Source organism: Lactuca sativa, chromosome 5 (genome assembly GCF_002870075.4).
Source record: "Lactuca sativa cultivar Salinas chromosome 5, Lsat_Salinas_v11, whole genome shotgun sequence".
NCBI lineage: Eukaryota > Viridiplantae > Streptophyta > Magnoliopsida > Asterales > Asteraceae > Lactuca > Lactuca sativa.
Window position 1 is genome coordinate 318,493,399 of NC_056627.2, and position 20,050 is coordinate 318,513,448.

Here is a 20,050-nt window from a genome sequence, read left to right on the forward strand (position 1 = left end):
GGATCGAAATTTCTTAATCTTGATTTCTTGCCTTATGGTAGCACAGCTGCCCACCACGTCTTCCAAGTAGTTAAGCAGCTCACCCTTTCCTATCAATGTACCTTTCATTGATTAAGGTGCCTTGCCTTTTATGCGTTCAAAATGAGAACTCATAGAACTCACATGCGTAATTAGCTCAATTGGAATGGCATAGGAATAAAAAATGTCAACACGATAGGTTGTAAACCACAACTCGTGTGCTAGTGATGATTGGTAAGGTTTATTTGATTTGTTCTTGAAACTTTTCAAGACCATTAAAACTCCCACTGACTCCTTGACATATAAGATTCTTTTGTCAATAACCATTTCTTGACAAACAAATATTCAAGAGTTAGTGTAGCTTTTATCAAAACACTTCATAAATTGGACCTAGTTGGTCTTTGTCTTATCCAAGACGTCACAACTTTCCACATTTGATGATTGTTATAAACCTTCTTAATACTTATCACTCATTGTCACAATCTTAACTTTAAGACTTGTTATTGGAATGAAGTTTGATTGACTTCTTGATTTAACCATTTCTTCAATCCTTGATTCCTCTTCTTGAACATACAATTGTACTAAGACTTACTTAGAGGATCAATTGAGATATGGTTCTTAATCATTAAGACCTATCATAAAGCATAAAAGGTACTCTCCCTTCTTCTGAGAATGGAGAAACTTTTATCCTTTTGCCTACTTGATTCTTCTTATTCGTTTTGCTATTGATTTAAACCTTTTTTTAATCAATTCCAAATTATACTTAATCGTATAAGTATAATCATATTTACTAAACCTTAGTAAATCATGACGAATATCTTTGTTACTCTTATGGTGAACTTGATCAACACACAACTTTGTGTACTCGATCTCCTAGTCCTTCACTTGACACTTTGTCAACGAATTAGTCTAATTTCCAAATATGAAATTTCTCATTCATCATGCAACCAAGTTGCGTGATTCCAAATTTCTGTCCAATTGAAACTTGGGCGATGAGAAACTTTCCCTATTTGGTAAATTCTCGATATTTCCATAAATAACATAAATAATAATCATATCCATTCGTTGTAGAAATATGCAAACATCAATTTTCATAACGATTTCATTGCAAGGAAATAAACAAATAAATAAATAAGTCAAACAAAATTTATTTTATTTATAAAAGCAGCGGAAAACATTTGTCCTTACAATGCAAAAATCCATTGAAAACTATGTATCTCATAAAGAAAATTTCTAACAAATCTGTTATAACTATCTAAGCTCAAAATCTAATCTTCAAGTCTATGCGATCAAGATCCATTTCTTGTGATTAGATTCATCTTGCTATCTCATCGAGCTTCCTTTCTTTTCACCGATCCTGCGAAACATTCAAATGCAATCTTATCACACCATGTATTAAGAATCAATTAATAGGGACTTAACAGAGTTAGATAGTGGATTTTACCTAAAGTAGAGCCATACGTTCTAACTCTCCCATCTCTTAGATCTCTTAGGTAAATATGGCAACTTCGTCTCCAATGCCCCTTCTCTTGGCAATAAAAGCAAATTGACTCTCTTCGAATAGGACATGGAACTACTTCAGACATTGCCTTTCTCTTATGATTGGACTTTTCGATCATAGCATGTCTTTCGTTGCCATTGTCTATATCCATGAAGGCATATTCACCAATCAACTTTGCTTTTCTATTGCGCCAAACCATTGCTGATTCAGCAGCAATAAGCATATAGGTGAGATCTATAAGGGTCACGTCGTGGTTCATCATATAGTACTCTCTTACGAACTCACTATACGAGTTAGGAAGTGACTGAAGAACCCAATCAACAGCCATCTCCTCACCGACAACGGATCCCGTCATTCTTAACCTATCAATGTGTGCCTTCATCCCTAGGACGTGTGCACACACTGACTTTCCTTTTTTATGTTTACTTGCCAAAAGGGATTGAGTGATATTGAACCTTTCAATATTTCGATCTTGTGGGGTTAGGGAGAACGATTTGAGGAGGAGGAGGAAGCGAAGCATGATTTCTTGTTCCTCGATCGAATCGTGGAATATCATCTTCATGTGGAATGCTTGTTCCACGGGATTCGGGAAGACCATAGTTGTCGAACTTTGACATCTACAAAACGGGAGAAAAACGAATTCAAGTTAGTTGATTGATTGAGTCCTTGGTAGATCACCCAAATGAAATTCCAAGGCTAGGACCCAACACAATATGCTACAACCTAGAAAAGGGGTGCCGTAATCTAGTTGCAGAATATTTGAAGGTAAGTGAATGACGATTCACTAATTTCCACCATGAAAAACGAAAAAGAAATTTAAGTTTAAAATCTATGAAAACTCCTAGATCCTTTGAGATTCATTGAACGTTTCAATGGCATGTTTAAATCTCGATATGCCCCTCTTGTTTGTGACTGGGATGCCGAGGATCACAAAGCGGGTGTGAATAACCATGCAAACTTACATGGTGCCCCCACATGTTACAGTCATCTATTCGATGTGCCGGTAAACCACACACGCTCCACCGAACTATGACAAACATTGAGTCACCCTTTGCTACCTTTGCTTAGAACCATTTAGTGTGTCGGTAAACCACACATGCTCCAATAACGTCTTTGCAAGGGTACAAAGTGTAATTTCATGGAATTGCATCAATTCACTTTTGCCTAAGTAACTAAGATTGGAAATTTGTAAAACATTTAGTTACTTTTGTACTTCATTATACTTATAATGGAAGGTTTTTGTCCTATCCTACCCATTCGGCTAACGACCATCCACTAGTCAAGAGTGCGGTGGGTAAGAGTGGATACCCATTCAATCGCCATTTTATATGCAATTTCCTTAAACACCCCTTATAAACCAGCTTCGTGAATGAGGCCTACTAACGGTAAGACTAACTTTTACTTATACATATATATAATGTTAGACTTTTAATGTTATATATAGTATAGGGTGTGTTTTACACTTTAAAATACTAGGTGGTCAAATATAACAATTATACTTTTAATTCAATTAAATTGTAAACCAAACTTTTTATGGATTTATTAAACTTCCTTTAATTATACACCTTAATTAATTAATAAAACCATAAGGGTGTGATTTGAACTTTTCAAAACAATACTAGGGTTTTAGAATTTAACATTCCTAATTAAACCTTTTTAATCAACTTTTAAATTCCAAAACTTGAGGGCAAGTTTTGAAACTTTTCAAAAAACAATTGAGTTTTAATGTCTCTTAAAATTTTCGAATTTATGATATATAAATTAAAATTTTAAATATTAAAACTCTTGATTTTAATAATTATCAAGCCTAAAACCAAATAGTGATCTGTTTACTGTTCATCAGTTTATATTGAAGCCCAAAATCTCGATCGATTACTATTCATCAATGCCAAGTCCATTCGTTTGATCATTCACTGTTCTTTACTCGATTTGAAGCCTAAAATCTTTAGCCCAATCTAATATCACGAATACTATTCATTGAATTCAAGCCCAAAATCGTTTACAATGAATGATTCATTGAATTTGTCACTGATTTTCTCATTCGCTTCCAATGGTTGCACCATAGAACTCATACGAATCTATTATTTCTCCTTAATCGATCGCATCTGATTGTTCATCTCGTTTTCTCGAAAGTTTTTTTTCTCTTTCTTTCGGTTCATGTCGATTGATAATCTGTTAATATGTTTTGATTTCGTGTGATTTGGAACATGATGAAATCGATTCTATACAAGTTCGTGTGAAGGAATCATCAAATTGGTTCTTGATTTTGATGAACTTGTACAAAGAACAGATGAAGGAGGTGAAGAACAGTGATAAAATCACTTTTTGATCTGAAATCGGACATCAAAATAATCGATTTCTTGTTTTGTGGTTTGTTGACTCTAAAAAGTCAAACGGTGAAAAAGATGCGATTTAAGAGGTGAATTGATGAATTAGAGGCCGAAATTTGTTTATACAGGTTGTATTTGGGATGTGGATGTCGAAATCAAGTTCAATTTTGAGTTTAATTTCGAATTTAGATGAGTTGTCTTCGTGATGAACGAACATTGTGAATGGATCATGTTCGCATCTTGAACGAGACATGGAAATTAAACTTTTTGTGGTAAATGAAAAGCAACGTTAATGCAAGAGTTGATTATGCGAAGTAAAAAGCTTGAAGGTGAACTCTGAATAGATGATTTGGATAATCGATGATTTACGATTTTGAGTAGATGGTCTCATCGATTGTTTTTTAGAGTTGATATCTAGTCGTTGTTGAAGATGAACAGAATCGACGGAGATGGTTATGAAGAATGAACTGGAATTGAACGATTTGAAAAATTGATTTGATCGATTTTTGATTATTGGAGCCGATTTTCGAATGTGTGAAGACGATTTTGATCGATGCTAGTCTAATTTTGCATGTTTGAGAATCGCTTATTTGTGAAATCGAGTTCGCATATGGATGAATCAACATCAAGTTTGAAATCTGGAATGTTTTTTTTTTGGAGATATTCGCATAAAAGGACAACAAGATTCACATATTGATTTTTTTTGGGATCGCATTTGACATCAGTGGAGTTCGCATCTAGATCTTCATTGAGTTCACATATGAGATCAAAACAATTGTGTTCGCATCTGGTTAATTGTTTTTGATTTCGCAAGCTTGGAGTCAAAGATCAGGATTGTGTTCGCATTTATGGATTGGATTTCGCATTTGGTGATACAGTTGATTTGTTGATGCGAAGCCAAACCATATCCGCATTTGTGTGAATCAATCTCAGATTAATGGAGTTCGCATTTGATGTTTTGTTCAATTTTGGAGTCAAAATGCGAACAAAATGAAATTTTGTGCGAAGTCTTTTACAGTTTAATGAGTGGGGAAGAAAGCAAAAAGTTTCAGATTTGACCCCTTATATTTTCACGAAATGACAAAAGTAGCCCAACTTCGCAAGTTTGAAGTGTTGGGTTTTATACAAACAATCCTATGTGTACATGCAACCCTAGCATTGGATCAATGTTTTCACTATTAGATACACAACATTATGAACACATAATAAAACCCTAATCATGATTGCTATTTTCGAAATTAACCAAGAAGGTTAGATTACATACCTCTTGTTGTTATATTGTAATAACAACTTAAATCTTCAAACCTAAAGTCTTGAAAGCAAGCACCACAAGTGTAGTGCCTCTAATGGCTCGCAAACACCAAGAGCAAATGGAGAAGGTATAAAGAGAGAGGAGAGGTATAAGAATTCGTCCCTAGATGCTCTAGGGATCAAGTGCACGAAATCCTAAGGCCTTAGGGGTCTTTATATAGGGTTGGGATTAGGGTTTCAGTCCTTATCCTTATCTAGTTACTTGCCCATCAAGCAACCATAAGATAAGCCTTGAAAATCCCTATCTCTTGGACCTTGGACGATTTTAAGGATATCCTTATCCTTGAATTCATCCATCCTTTAACAAGGATAACCATTGCCCTATTTTGCAACTATCACATAATTACAATTCAGCCCCTCTAGTTTAATTAATTACATTTGATCACAAAATTAATTCTTAATTAATTATTGACCAATATTAATTAAACAAATATGATTTCTCCTTTAATATATTATTCTTATAACATATTAATAAATCATAATGACCTCTCTTTTTATTTATTTCTCCAATCAAGTTGCTTTGGTGAAGGCAACCCAAAAGGACCATGCACCATCGGGTCAAGTACATACCAAAATAGTTATGGACTTAGACACTAATCCAACATGAAGAACATGCAGAAAATTTCAAAACGAGTACCTGCAGTTTTGGATTTTTGGCAACAAATACCCAACTTCGAAATTGGGTAATAAAAGCTGAGAAAATGCAGAATTTTCAGTTCTGGTCCTTGCAGTTTGTGCGAATGTACATTTTCTACCCAGTTTCGCAAATATGGAGAATTTCGCATATTTGACTGTTTTTGGCGCAACGGGTCCCTGCAAGTTTCAAAAAGTGACAATATCTACCCGGATTTTGAAAAATCTTGCAACTTCACCCAAAAAGTCAAAATTTTCATAAATTGAAAATTTTTTGTGGCTTTTTCGTGATTGTTTTTCCGTGCAAGATTTTTGGTGATTCATTTTTGGTACACATCAAGGGGAAGTATCATGAAGACTATTCCTCGGGCGCTTCTCATCCTTAGTGGGTTTTATAATCATTTTTTGATTATAAAAAGGGGGAGAATGATGGGTATTCGAAGCTTCTCGGGTTTGTCGAATATTCATTTGCGGATTTGAAGACCGGTGTTACTTCGAGGGGGAGTTTGGTCTTGATCGCGCTAGCTCGTTGGAGATTAAAGCCGGACATCCAATCCTAACTTTGAGGGGGAGAATGTTAGGGTGCAAAGTCATGCTTGGATGTAGTGTTTAGGCTTTCCTCTTTGTATGTGTAAATGGGTTGAGTCTTTCCTATAAATAGGAAGTGAGTGACTCCCATTATGTAAGAATGAAAGAGTCCATTTTGGAGTGTTAGACTAGAGAGAGAAATTGTATACAAACTCATTTTGTATAATCTTTCTAGATCTAATAAGAGCTTACAAAGATTTATTTACTCCTTGTGTTCTTGAATTTGTATGATGAATCACTAGATCTTTCCTAATTCCGCACATGCCATCATAATCAACACCACTACAGAGAGTGAAGAAGAAGATGTTGAGAACTCATTTTTTGAAGGTATCAGTTATTGAATTATTTTGTTGTTTCTAATTTTGTTGATTATCATTTATTAACATATGAATATGTTAATATGAATAAATTGTTGTCTTATTCATATATGAGTAAACGTGTGATAACTGTAATTTCGAATTTATTATTATTTTAGTTTTATTCATATATGAATAAGTTATGTTTATTTTATATATTTTGAATCCTCGTGAATTTTATGTATTCATATATGAATGTTTTATTAATCCATTAATAAACATTGTATTTTATTAGATTGATTTAGATTTATAACTTTTTAGGTGGTGAATCTTCGAGTTCAATAGATGTTGTGCAATATTGTGGTGATATAATTGGAGAATATGTCTATAAGTCATATGTACTTGTTCAACTTATTCCATTTAAAGGTTTAATAGTCAAATCATTAAAGTTGGCTATCAAAATGTATTATAAGTATGCTGAAATTGGTGGTTTTGATGTGAGATTGAGCACGCAGTCAAGGTTTGATAACAAGATTATAAAGAAGAAATATGTTATATGTAATCGTGGTGGCAAACAGAAAAATAAATCTTGTGACAAATTGGGTACCCTCCATCCTTGAGAGGATTCCCAGTATATCCGGGAACTCTCGATGGAGACTGGCATTGAATCAGAGCCAAATTCGTGGATTTTCTATGGAGAAGCAGTGGTTCATGGATGAATTTCAAGTCACACCCATGTGACATACTTCCATTTACACGAGGCGTATTTTCCACCGATAGGAACTATCCACCTATCCAGGTAACCTCACCCGTGACAAATGGTGTTAGGAGGAAACGAAATTCAAATTCAAGAGTTATTGGTTGTCAAGCAAAGATTATATTTGAATATGTGTATGGAACTCCAGATTATAAAGTTTTTCAGTTTGATGAACTTCACAACCATCCACTTGAGAAGAGAAGTGATTGAAAAAAATGAGGCAAATGTCATATTCAGAAAAAGAGTTTATAGTGCATGCTTCCACATCAAAAATAGGCCCAACTATGGCTCATAAGTTGAGGACAAGTCTGAGAGGTGGGTATGAGTTTATAAAGCCCAAAGTAGTTGACTATAAAAATTTAAGGAGAGATATCAATAGGGTTATAGGTTATAAAGTTGCCCAAATGATAGTAAACACAATGAATGACCGTCAAGCTCACTGTCCAAATTATTCATTTGAGTTTAATTATAAAGATAATGTTTTGGACTATATGTTTTGGGCTAATGAAATTGAGAAGGCATATTATGCTAAATTTGGTGATGTTATCTCGTTTGATGCGACTTTCCAAACAAACAAGTAAGTTATTCTATCTACTTTTTTATTGCTTATTCATATATGAATATTTTAACTTTTACATTTCATGCTCAGTTTTTATTGTTGAAATTATTCTAATAATATATTGTAATTGTATTCATACATGAATATTTTTATATTTACTTATGAATACATCAAAAATTAACTTTAATGAGCACTTCTTTGCGTGTGTTAGGTATCGAATGGTTTTTGTTCCATTTACTGCTATTGACCATCATAAAAAAATCAGTTACTGTTGGAGCGGGTTTGCTAAGCAATGAAATCATTGAGTCCTACTCTTGGTTGCTTAAATCATTTCTTAAAACTCATGGGAAAGAACCAACACTTGTTTTAACCGATCAAGATGCTGCAATAAAACAAGCTATTGAGAATGTTTTCCCTAATTCAAAGCATCGATTATGTATGTGGCATATAATGAAGAAGTTGAAAAGCAAGGTATTATTTTATTATATTTCAAATATGTATGATAGTATTTAGTTATTCATAGATGAATATAATATTTTTTTTAAATATTAGTTTATTCATTTATGAATATTTATTGATATTTTACTTATTCATATTTATTCATAAATGAATAAATACAGAAGTTTATATAATTTTTGTTTTAATACAGATATTAGATGATTTATTTACGAACACAGACTTTACAAAAAGATTCTCGAATCTTGTTTGGGACATTAATATGAAACCTGATGTATTTGAGGTGAAATGAGGTTTGCTTTTGAAGGAATTCAATCTGGAAGATATGAGATGGTTTAAAGACATGTTTACAAAACGTGATTCATGGATACTTGGATATTTTAATGATATTGCAATGTGTGGGTTGATGAAGACTACGTCGAGGTCAGAGAGTATGAATTCATTCTTTAATACCTACTCAGAAAGTGATAATTTACTTTTGAATTTCATGATGAATTACGACACTGCCATTCAAAAGCAAAGGAATACTCAACGAGAGCTTGATAACACATCAAAGAAAACATCATATAAAATGCAAACACCTCGAGAAATAGAACTACAAGCATCAAAGGTTTATACAAGTACATTATTTTTTGAGGTGCAAAAGGAAATATTTAAAGCAAGTGTTTTCTGTACATACTTGTATGTTGGTATTGAAGATGGGTGGGAAGTTTATATTGTGCAACACAACAACACTAAAAGCAAATTTAAAAATGAATTTAAGTTAATTTAATAGTTTTTTATGAAAAATGTAATGTTAATATACATTCATATATGAATACTTATATATGATTGTTCATATATGAGTATTCATATATGAATGTAAATGTGTAATTTTTGTTTAAATTGTTTTTTAATTTTTTTTATTATGTTTTTGTATCAGGTTGAGATAAAAGCTGAAGACAAAGAAATAAATTGCAATTGTCAACATTTCAAGCGTATGGGTGCTTTATGCAGACATGTTTTTACAATAATGATGAGATGTGGTGTGAAAGAAATCCCTGAAAAGTACATTCTGAAAAAGATGGAGAAATGATGTGATATCAAGAAATTATCGTTTTAACTCTCTTCAATCTGATTCAGGGGATTGTGAGAATGTGAAGCTAGTCAATGATTCATATTATAATTTTGAATCGTGTTTGGATATTATAAGAGATGACAAAAAGAAATTGGCTTTGTTCGTTGAGAAAAAACAGATGTTGTTAAAGGAATTTAAGAGTGAGAGTGATTATACATCTGCTGGATTGAAAAGCAACACGGATGGTGAAGTCGTATGCAAGCTTATGGGTGTTTCTATTCCTAATCCAAAAGAGATTAATATTCATGTTCCTCAAGTTCAAAGCAATAAAGGTTCTGGAATCAAGAAAAGAATTCCAAGTGCAAGTGAAGTAGTATATGAAAATTCTAAAAAAGAACATAGAATGTGTTCAGGATGTGAAAAACGAGTTCCTCATAATTTACGTACATGTCTAGTAAGAATTGTAGCTGCTCAATCAACAAAAGACATTTAGGGTTTTTGTTTTTTTTTAATGTTTTTTGGTTTTATTCATTTATGAATATATGCAGATAATAACCATAAACAATCATATTCATGTATGAATAATACACATTTATATTGATATGGTAAATTGAGATTTGAAATATATGTTCTTTTAAAATTTATATATCATATTGGTTTTTTAAATAAGTTATATTGATATGGTAAATTTATATGTGAAATACACATATTATTTGTAAATTAGTCATAAATGAATACATAATGTGTGGATTTATTTATCATTGAAGATGTTATTATTTACATATTAAAGGTGAATGAATATACAATGTTGGTATTGAATTATGAATAAACTTAAATAAAATTGAAAACTAGCATAAATGAATACAAATATGTGAACTTTGTTATACTAATAAATAAGTTATATTCATATATGAACTTTTTTATGTTCATATCTGAACTTTGTTATACTAACATATTACTCCTAACTTAATCATAAATGCATATATCATATTCCTATTCATTTATGAATAAACATAAATAAACTTTGAAAATATTTGAATATAAAAAATGACATAAATAAGCAAACTTGTTTCTACTAATAAATAAGTTATATTCATATCTGAAATTTGTTATATTCATATCTGAACTTTGTTATACTGACATATTACTCCTAACTTAATCATAAATGAATATATCATATTCGTATTCATTTATGAATAAACAAAAATAAACTTTGAAAATATTTGAATATAAAAAATGACAGAAATAAGCAAACTTGTTTCTATTACATAATCATTCAACACAAGATAATAAAACTTGTTCATAAGCATTTCACAAACTATTTAAACGATGTTCAATAACATTTAACAAACCATCTAAAACTTGTTTTGCATAATCATCTTGCATGTACTTCAAATTCATTCATCTTCAACACAAACTGTTATATGTCATCACACTTCATCACAAGCAATCATCAATATGCTTTTAACCTTTTTTGAATTGTTTGTATAGCCTTGTATGCATGAGCAGTACGCACTTTGAATTCAACTTTTTGATATTTTTCAGCAAGATCCAACACCTTAGCCTTCAACATGTTAATTTCAAAAGTTAGCATTCGGTGTGCATACCTTTGTCTGAGCTTCTCTAAAGTAGTTTGTTGAATTGCACTTTCTTTATGAAGACCTAGTTTCCACTTTGAGATTGATTGTCCCATATAGGTCTCCATATGTCTCATTGCAAACACCCCACAATCAACTTTGTTTTTAACTGTTTTCAATGGCATTTCAAGTCATTGGGGTTTGATACTTTCTTTTGAGATTGTATTTGCTCTTGGATGGTTTATTTCTTTAAATTATCTCACAAACAAATTTTTCTGATCATTAAATAAAATAAAAGTTAGATATGTAATAAATTGGTTCTTTTATGTTGTTGTGAATTGTGTACATACCAAAGGTTTCAATAGTACTCCATATTTTCCTTCATAATCCCCCTCAACTACACTGTTGTCCGGAATTTCAATTGATGGTTTCTTTAAGTTGAAAACAATCACAAAAATGTGAGCACTTCTAACAACTAGAAAAAATACTTGTTTTTATGTATATAATGGTAAGAATTTTGTTGATAAAATATATATGAAAAAAAATAGTTTTAATTAACATATCATGTCAATATCTTTTATGTTCAAGATTTTTTTGTACCCATCAGTACTATCATGAAAGTTCTCATTGAATTTTTCATACTTTCTTTCATTAGACAATTTTGAAGTTAGATAAGCAGTCTGTAACCAATATAATTTTAAAGGATTAGTAAATTGTTAATCATAAATGAATACATCATGTTGGTATAATAATCATAAGTATATACTAAAGATATTTATTTTTGATTTTTTTCTTCAAAGATGAATACATAGTGATATGTGAATTTCAGTGGAATATACATAATTATATTAAAGAATACATCGTATTGGTATAATCATATGTGAATTTCAGTTGTAAAAAAATATATTCATAAATGAATACATCATATTGGTGTATTCATTTATCAATAAAGAAAAAATTAAGGTTAGAACATAAACTTACAGAAACTGCAACTTTCAAGAAGAGTCTGTATGGTGAATTTCCAAAATCCCTTTCCAGTTCTTGGTGGTTAAGTAAATCAGCCCAAGTGTCTAAAACTTCTCCAAAAATCTTTGTGCTTGCATATAGACTTTCCATAATTTCTCTTTCTATTATCTGACTATATTTTGTCTAGACTACCACATCTCTACAAATATATAATCAAAATGTCATACATTATTATCTATATAATAATTATATATGAATGTCTATAAAATAAAGTTACTTACGATGTATTCCCTTGCAAGTTGAATAACCACTCACAGACAATACTCTCCTGATGTGTCAGTTTAGGTTTTGTGTCAATTATTTTGCAATTGAAAGGTGATTTGAAAGCATCGGCAAGCTTCTTCTCTCTTGGTTGATCCAGATCATGCTTTAATGGTCCTACTTCAGTAGGAATTGCTACAGAGATTGGTTTTGGATTAAGAACATTTTTGTTTGCTAATCTGATAACAACCTTCTGATGGTTGTCTTTGATTTGTTTCTTTGTAAGTGGTTTTTCGGTGAAGATTCATTAGATTTTTTACTTGAAGTTTGATCTGAATCTTGACTGAGACCTGGACTAAAGCTTGGATGAGCATCTGCATGCCAGGAGATTTATCATATAAATAGTTGTAAGTTAATTATAATATTTGTTTTTATATTTTGAAATTTTTTTCCAAATTGTTACCTCCTTCATTTCCTTTTGTCTTGTCAGCTTTTCTCTTTTTTTGTTTTTATTTTCTGACTTTTTCTTTCCTGAAAGATAAAGAAATTTGATTAAGTAATTCATTTGTGAATAAGTAATGTATTCATTTATGAATAAGTAGTGCATATCATTATTTATGAATAAGTAATACTATATTTTTTATTTATTCATATATTGTATTATTTATTTGTGAATAATAAAACTTATTATATTCATTTATTAATGAATCAACTAGTTATCTCTATCTTCTGCATTTCCTTTCTCAATTTATGTTTGTTTATCTGCACCTCCATCTTTCGTGTTCTTAGCTTCTGTTCCTTCTTTATTTTCATGTTCAGAGTTTTCCTTGCCTGAAACATATACATCATATATGAATATTTTATATTTTTTTTACTCATTTATATACTGTATTATTCACTTATGAATAAACAATGTTATTAAAAAAAAAATATAAATATTGTAATATATTTTAAACCATTCATTTACCTGTATCATCTCCCTTTGTTTTTTCAACTTCTTTTCCTTGTTTATGTACACCTTGTGATTTTCCCTTTTCTGCAAGATCCATTTAATGTTGTATATTAAATATAATTAATTTATAAATTAGTGAATAAATAATAAGTTGATAGTAACATACCTTGAATAACTTGACTGATTAGAGTATTAGTTTTACTTCTAATCATTGGTGAGTTTGGTCAAAATTTAATAAACAAAATTGTTATTGTGTATTAATATTTTTATATATTTTTTAAAATAAAAGTAAGACAAAATTTACCTATATCAATATTATCCAAAATAGTTTTCATTTCAGGGTCATTCCAGATTTCATCTTGTTGACTATTTAAACTTGAAAATCCAATTCTAAGGACATTATCCACAATGTTGTCAACAACTTTATCCAACAAATTTTCATTTTTAGTTTGTTGAATAGTCTCTTCATGTTGTTTCTTCAACATTATCATCTTTTTTCTCTTCATCATTGTCATTTTCATTGTTCTTTCCATCTTTCTCTTTTACTTCAGTTTCACCTTCTTTTTTATTCTTATCTTCATCATTTTTTATTCATTCATTCTCTGCTTCATTTGAATCAATCAAGTAATCCACTTCCGATTGACTTCCATCATTATCATTTTCTTCTTCACGATTTCCTTCTTCATCTTCATTTTCTTTTTGATCATTTGTTTTTTGACCCATTATTGGTGTCAAATTGATACCTTCAACTCTAGTTTCATTACTTGGAAATTCAAAAAGTGTTGTGCTTTCAGTTTTTTCTCCAACAATTATATTTGTCATTTTTTTCTTTGAAAATCCTAAAACTTTCATTTTCAGGGAACTTTGTTATCGCATCATTGAACTTTGAATTCAGCTTTTCCTTCATCCTCTCAAAACTATTAAGAATTTTAGATATTTTTGATTCATATGCCTATGTAATAAAAATAAGTATGATTAGAGATTAATATAATAATTTAATGTAATCATATATTATTAACATGTTCAAACTAATTACCTCAACATAATGATCTTCATCTTTATCAGAACACTGCCTTCGAGATCTATATCTCCTTCATCTTGTTCATTAACAAATTCTTCATTTAATTCTTCAAGTCCAAATCTACCTTCTTCTTGTTCAAATGTCTCTCGATATCTAATCTTCTCTAAACACCAATAACAAATTGTTCGACGTTTATGTGTTACCGTTAAAGCTTCTGAGTGGATGTTATCAGCATAAAACAACTGCACATAAATGATAACTAATTGATATTCATATATGAATAGGTAATTGAAACCATTACTTTTATATATATATATATATATATATATATATATATATATATATATATATATATATATATATATATATATATGAACAGGTAAAATTATTTTTTACTTATTCATATATGAATAGGTAATGTAAAGCATTACATGTGAACAAGTATATTTTTCTTATTGATATATGAATATGTGCTATTTAGTTAAGAATAATTAATATTATTAAAAATTGAGTATAAACATTATAATAACTTACCACCAAGAAAGCTGAAGGTCCAACAAAGTAGTTGTTATTTGAGTATGGTATGTATGAGTTCTTTGTTCTGACAAGACAGTCCAAAACATAGCTGCACCAATCTATGTTGCTGATATCTGTTTTCTGGAAATATAACTCAAAGGAAACAGGTTGCATCGTCCCATTGATGTTGACTCGTAAAATGTGTTGACAAAAAGAACTAAGAAGTTCAATTTGAAATTGAAATCAGCTTCTGTGGTACTAACAATAACTTTTTTGATCACATTCAATTGGATGATTGATCATTCTTGAAACTGTTGCTTTTATTCATCATAACTAGTATCATCTTTAGGCCATTGATCTAGTTATGTAAGTATGGTTCCACCTATTGGAATGTCCAACATGTCATAAAAAGAATGTGCTGTTATTTTCAGTTCCTTTCCTTCGACGTTTATCAACATTCTCTCATAATCAAATTTTTGAAGAACATAAAATCCCATCTTCAGCGGTATATCTGTGATTTTCATTTTTAGCCAACTTCCAAAACCCATAGATCTTACGCACTCTTTTTGTTTTTTACTCAATCCAAGGATTATAGATAGTAAGGACTCTGGTGAACATCTGTTTTTCATCGAGTAAAACTCCTTTACCATTGGTTTTTTTTATCTCTTTCTTGATTGGTGATTCCTTTTTTTTGTCTTCTTTGATGGACGACTACTTTCAATATCAGATTCTAAATCATGTAGTTTTCGTTTTTCAGGAGTTTTCCTTTTTGATGGACTTTTTCTGCTTTGATGACTTCTTTTCTTTGGTGTTTTTGTTTCTTTTTTATCTGGGAAATGAAAACATATAATATTTGAATAAGTTATTGATATATGAATATGATATATGCTCGTTGATTTATTAATATTTATTTATTACAAAAATATAACTAGTATATTCAATTTTATTCATATATGAATATATTAGATATGATAGGAATTTTGTACCTTTCGCATTTTTCCTCTTCAAATCTGTTTCTATCATTGTTGTGTGATCTTTATCAAAAATAAAAATCTTCTTACCTTCATGAATTAGTGAGTAGAAGATAAATAATTTTGAAATACATTTTACAAAGAAAATATTTTATATTCATAAATGAATAAATGAAGGTAACAGTTATATATATATATATATATATATATATATATATATATATATATATCAGGGTTGCAAATATCGGCCTAGGCGGCCGATTAATCGGCGCCTAGGCGCTTGACAGTCCTCCACTGTCGACGTTTATAGCTAATCGGACCCTATTATCGGACGTGGTCAAAATCGGTCAAAGACGGAGATTATCGGGTCTAGGTGGGCCTAGGCGCCCTAATCGGTAAAAAAAAACAAAAAAATCAAAAAAACAAAAAAAAAAACTTTAAAGGAAAAAGTTTCAAATTGTTAGATTTGTTGTTAGGGTTCTTCTCACTCCATTGCATTCATTTCTTTTCTTTTTTGAAATTCTCTCTGTAGTCTGAAGGAACGAAAGAAAGCATGAACTGATGCTTCTAAAACGATGCCATAGTCTTCTTCGATACCATCTGTCCCTCCTACGACACCGTCTTTTTCTTCCATTCACGTCATCGCAATCCGTCAGTCGTCATCCTCGAAGCTAAACCAGTCTTCTCCTTCTGAAGCTTCAACAACAATCGCCGCCTCTTGTGTGTTATATAGCAATAATCAGGATCGAATCATCGATCATGGAATTCCCACATATCCACAGCCTCCTACTATTTAATTCCATTAACATTCACAAAGTTCCAAATACAGTAGACAACAGGTTGCAGGTCCACATCTCTTCCCGATGCTATCGGAACCCATTGTTCATAACACTTTTTTCTCCCCATTTTATGCAGACTTGGATCCAGATGCAATTGTTGGTTATTTAGATCTGATGTATTAGGGATCAAAAGGGTTTTTGTAATCATAGTATCATGTTATAATGGTATATTTATTAATTTTTAGTAACTTTTTAATAGATATAATGTTATATTCTTAGGATTAATGTTTTATATGTTAATTTTTAATAATTAATGGTCCCCGGTTAATCCCCCGATTAATCCCCACCTAGTCGATTAATCCTTTGACCCCAGTCCACCGCCGAGCTACCGTCGAGCGTTTTCTGCAACCTTGATATATATATATATATATATATATATATATATATATATATATATATATATATATATATATATATATATATATATATATATATGAAGATATTGAAGATCAATCACTAATTTTAAAAGAAAAATGTTTCCAAAACAAAACAACATAAAGGTATGAATACTTGTTTTCATTCACATATGATTAGCTTTTGAATACAAACAAAGCTAAGCCGTATATTTATTCATATATTAATACAAGAATTCAATAGTTTTTTTTAATATAAAACATATACAGATTAAATTATTCATATGTTAGTAGAAGAAAATTATAGGTGGGATATACAAGTTATTTATAAATTATAGCAGGGATATAAAAGATATGATACGTATTTTATACATTTTTGATTTTTCTGCATTGGTCGTGTTTCTCTCATTGTTGGTGAATCTTTATCGGAAATGTTAGTCTTCTTACCTTCATTCACTAGTGAGTAGAAGATAAATGAGTTTGATATTCACAAATGAATATTTGAATAAAACATATATATATATTTATTTATTTTTTTCACATATAAATATGTATTTATAGTCATATGTGAATAGAACATATATAAGTCATTTTTATTGTATTCATATTTGAATATATATATATATATATATATATATATATATATATATATGACAGCAAATTATGTTATATTCACATATGAATATAGCATACATATTTACAAATGAATATTTGAATAAAACATATATATTCATATTTTTTATTCACATATGAATCTGTATGTTATATTCATATGTGAATAAAACATATATAAGTCATTTTTGTTGTATTCATATTTGAATAATGTATATATGACAGCAAATTATGTTCTATTCACATATGAATATAACATACATATTCACAAATGAATATTTAAATAAAACATATATATTCATATTTTTTATTCACATATGAATTTGTATGTTATATTCATATATGAATAAAACATATATAAGTCATTTTTGTTGTATACATATTTGAATAATGTATATATGACAACAAATTATGTTTTATTCATATGTGAATATAACATACATATTCACAAATGAATATTTGAATAAAACATATATATATTCATATTTTTTTTATTCACATATGAATTTATATGTTATATTTATATGTGAATAAAACATATATAAGTCATTTTTGTTGTATTCATATTTGAATAATGTATATATGACAGCAAATTATGTTCTATTCATATGTGAATATAACATACATATTCACAAATGAATATTTGAATAAAACATATATAATCATATTTTTTATTCACATATGAATTTGTATGTTATATTCATATGTTACTAGAACATATACAAGTCATTTTTGTTGTATTCACATATGAATATTAGTTTTTCTTGTGTTCATAAGTAAACAAAACATATCAAAACAAAATTATCTTTAGTATGTTCATTTTCTGTTGTATTTTTAAGTAAAATCTCATCTAAGTTAATCAGATCTAAATGGAATACCTATTTTATTTACCTTTTTAATTTGTTTTTGTTTTTCGTGTATATGTATGCTTCACTGTTAGTGTTGTTTCTGTAAGGGTAAGTAATTAATATTAGGAAAACATAAGCGAATTGTGAAGTAACGTTTATATTTTGACAGAATAGTTGTGAATAAGTATGAAAAATGAAAAGAATATGTAAAATCATTTATATATCAACTAATAATGGATGATTCTTATAAAAAGTTCAAGTAAATCAAGTAATAACAAAGGAGAGTTACGAGAATGAACGATTATCACAAAATTTGAAGTAAACAATCTTGTTTGAAGAATGAACAGTGTAACAACAAAATTTTTAGTTCTAAATCAACTAATAATGAACGATGATTACGGAAAATTCAAGTAATAAAGTGATAATTTTAGAAATGATTAGAAATCGTTAAAAATTGAAGAAAAAAACGCCGATGGTTACCTTTCATAGTCAAGAGTGAGAAAATGGTTTCGTTCATGTTTTCATCGGAAGACATTTTTCTTCGTTTTCTTCTTATCGATGTTGAGAATCGTTTATGTTACTGAATGTTTCTACAAATGGTTTCGTGTTATGGGGTATCGAAGAGGGAAATGATGGTTTTTTGTCGAGATTTGATGTGTGATGATTTTATTGAAGTGCCCTAACGGTTTAATGTTTTTGGGTTATTTACAAATTTGTCAACACTCATTAATGTATTTGGATTATTTACAAGTATGTCACCGCATGTTTTTAAGCTCATTAAATGATTGACTGATAATGGTTCTCTCATTCTCAATTTTTTTTTTTTCAATTGAACTCTCTCTCTCTCTCTCTCTCTCTATATATATATATATATATATATATATATATATATATATATATATATATATATATATATATATATATATATATATATATAATGATAATTAGAAGGGCATAACAGTCTTTTTAGGGTTTTTAGGATCAAATTCACAGAAATTGTTTGATTTTGGACCTTCTATACAAGTTGAAAATTTTTTGGACTCCAACTAAAGTTTTTTGCAAACTACAAGAACCAAATTTACAATTTTATTTTTTTAAAATAAGTACAAGATTTTTTCATATAAGTTTGGAGATGTTAAGTTGACCATTGCTTAAAACACGTTTTCCATTGAAGGAAGGTTGGAAAAGACGTCAACGTTGAATAGGTTACATATTGACCGTCATTTTCTATCTTACCTCTAATGATTACATATGTGATATATGACCCAATTCCTCTAATTTTATTTTCATCACGTGTCTATTTCTCTAATTAAAAAAACATTTTAAATGTTAATAAGATAGATTATAGAATGGCACTATCAGCTGCAGTGAAGTGGTTTGTAGTGCATTCGCACTATGATGGCTAAGATAAAATTTACTCTGTAATTTAATTCAAGTGAAATTAGTAAACCTCATATTTGGGGATCACACCAACTAATCCCATCACTAAGTACAATTGAGATAAATTACAATATGCTAACCGTAATAAACATGATAATCAAACTTGAACTATGAGTAAGTTTAATTCAAGTAAATTAAATAAACCTCTTATTTAGCTATCACACTAACTAATCTCATCACCGATACAA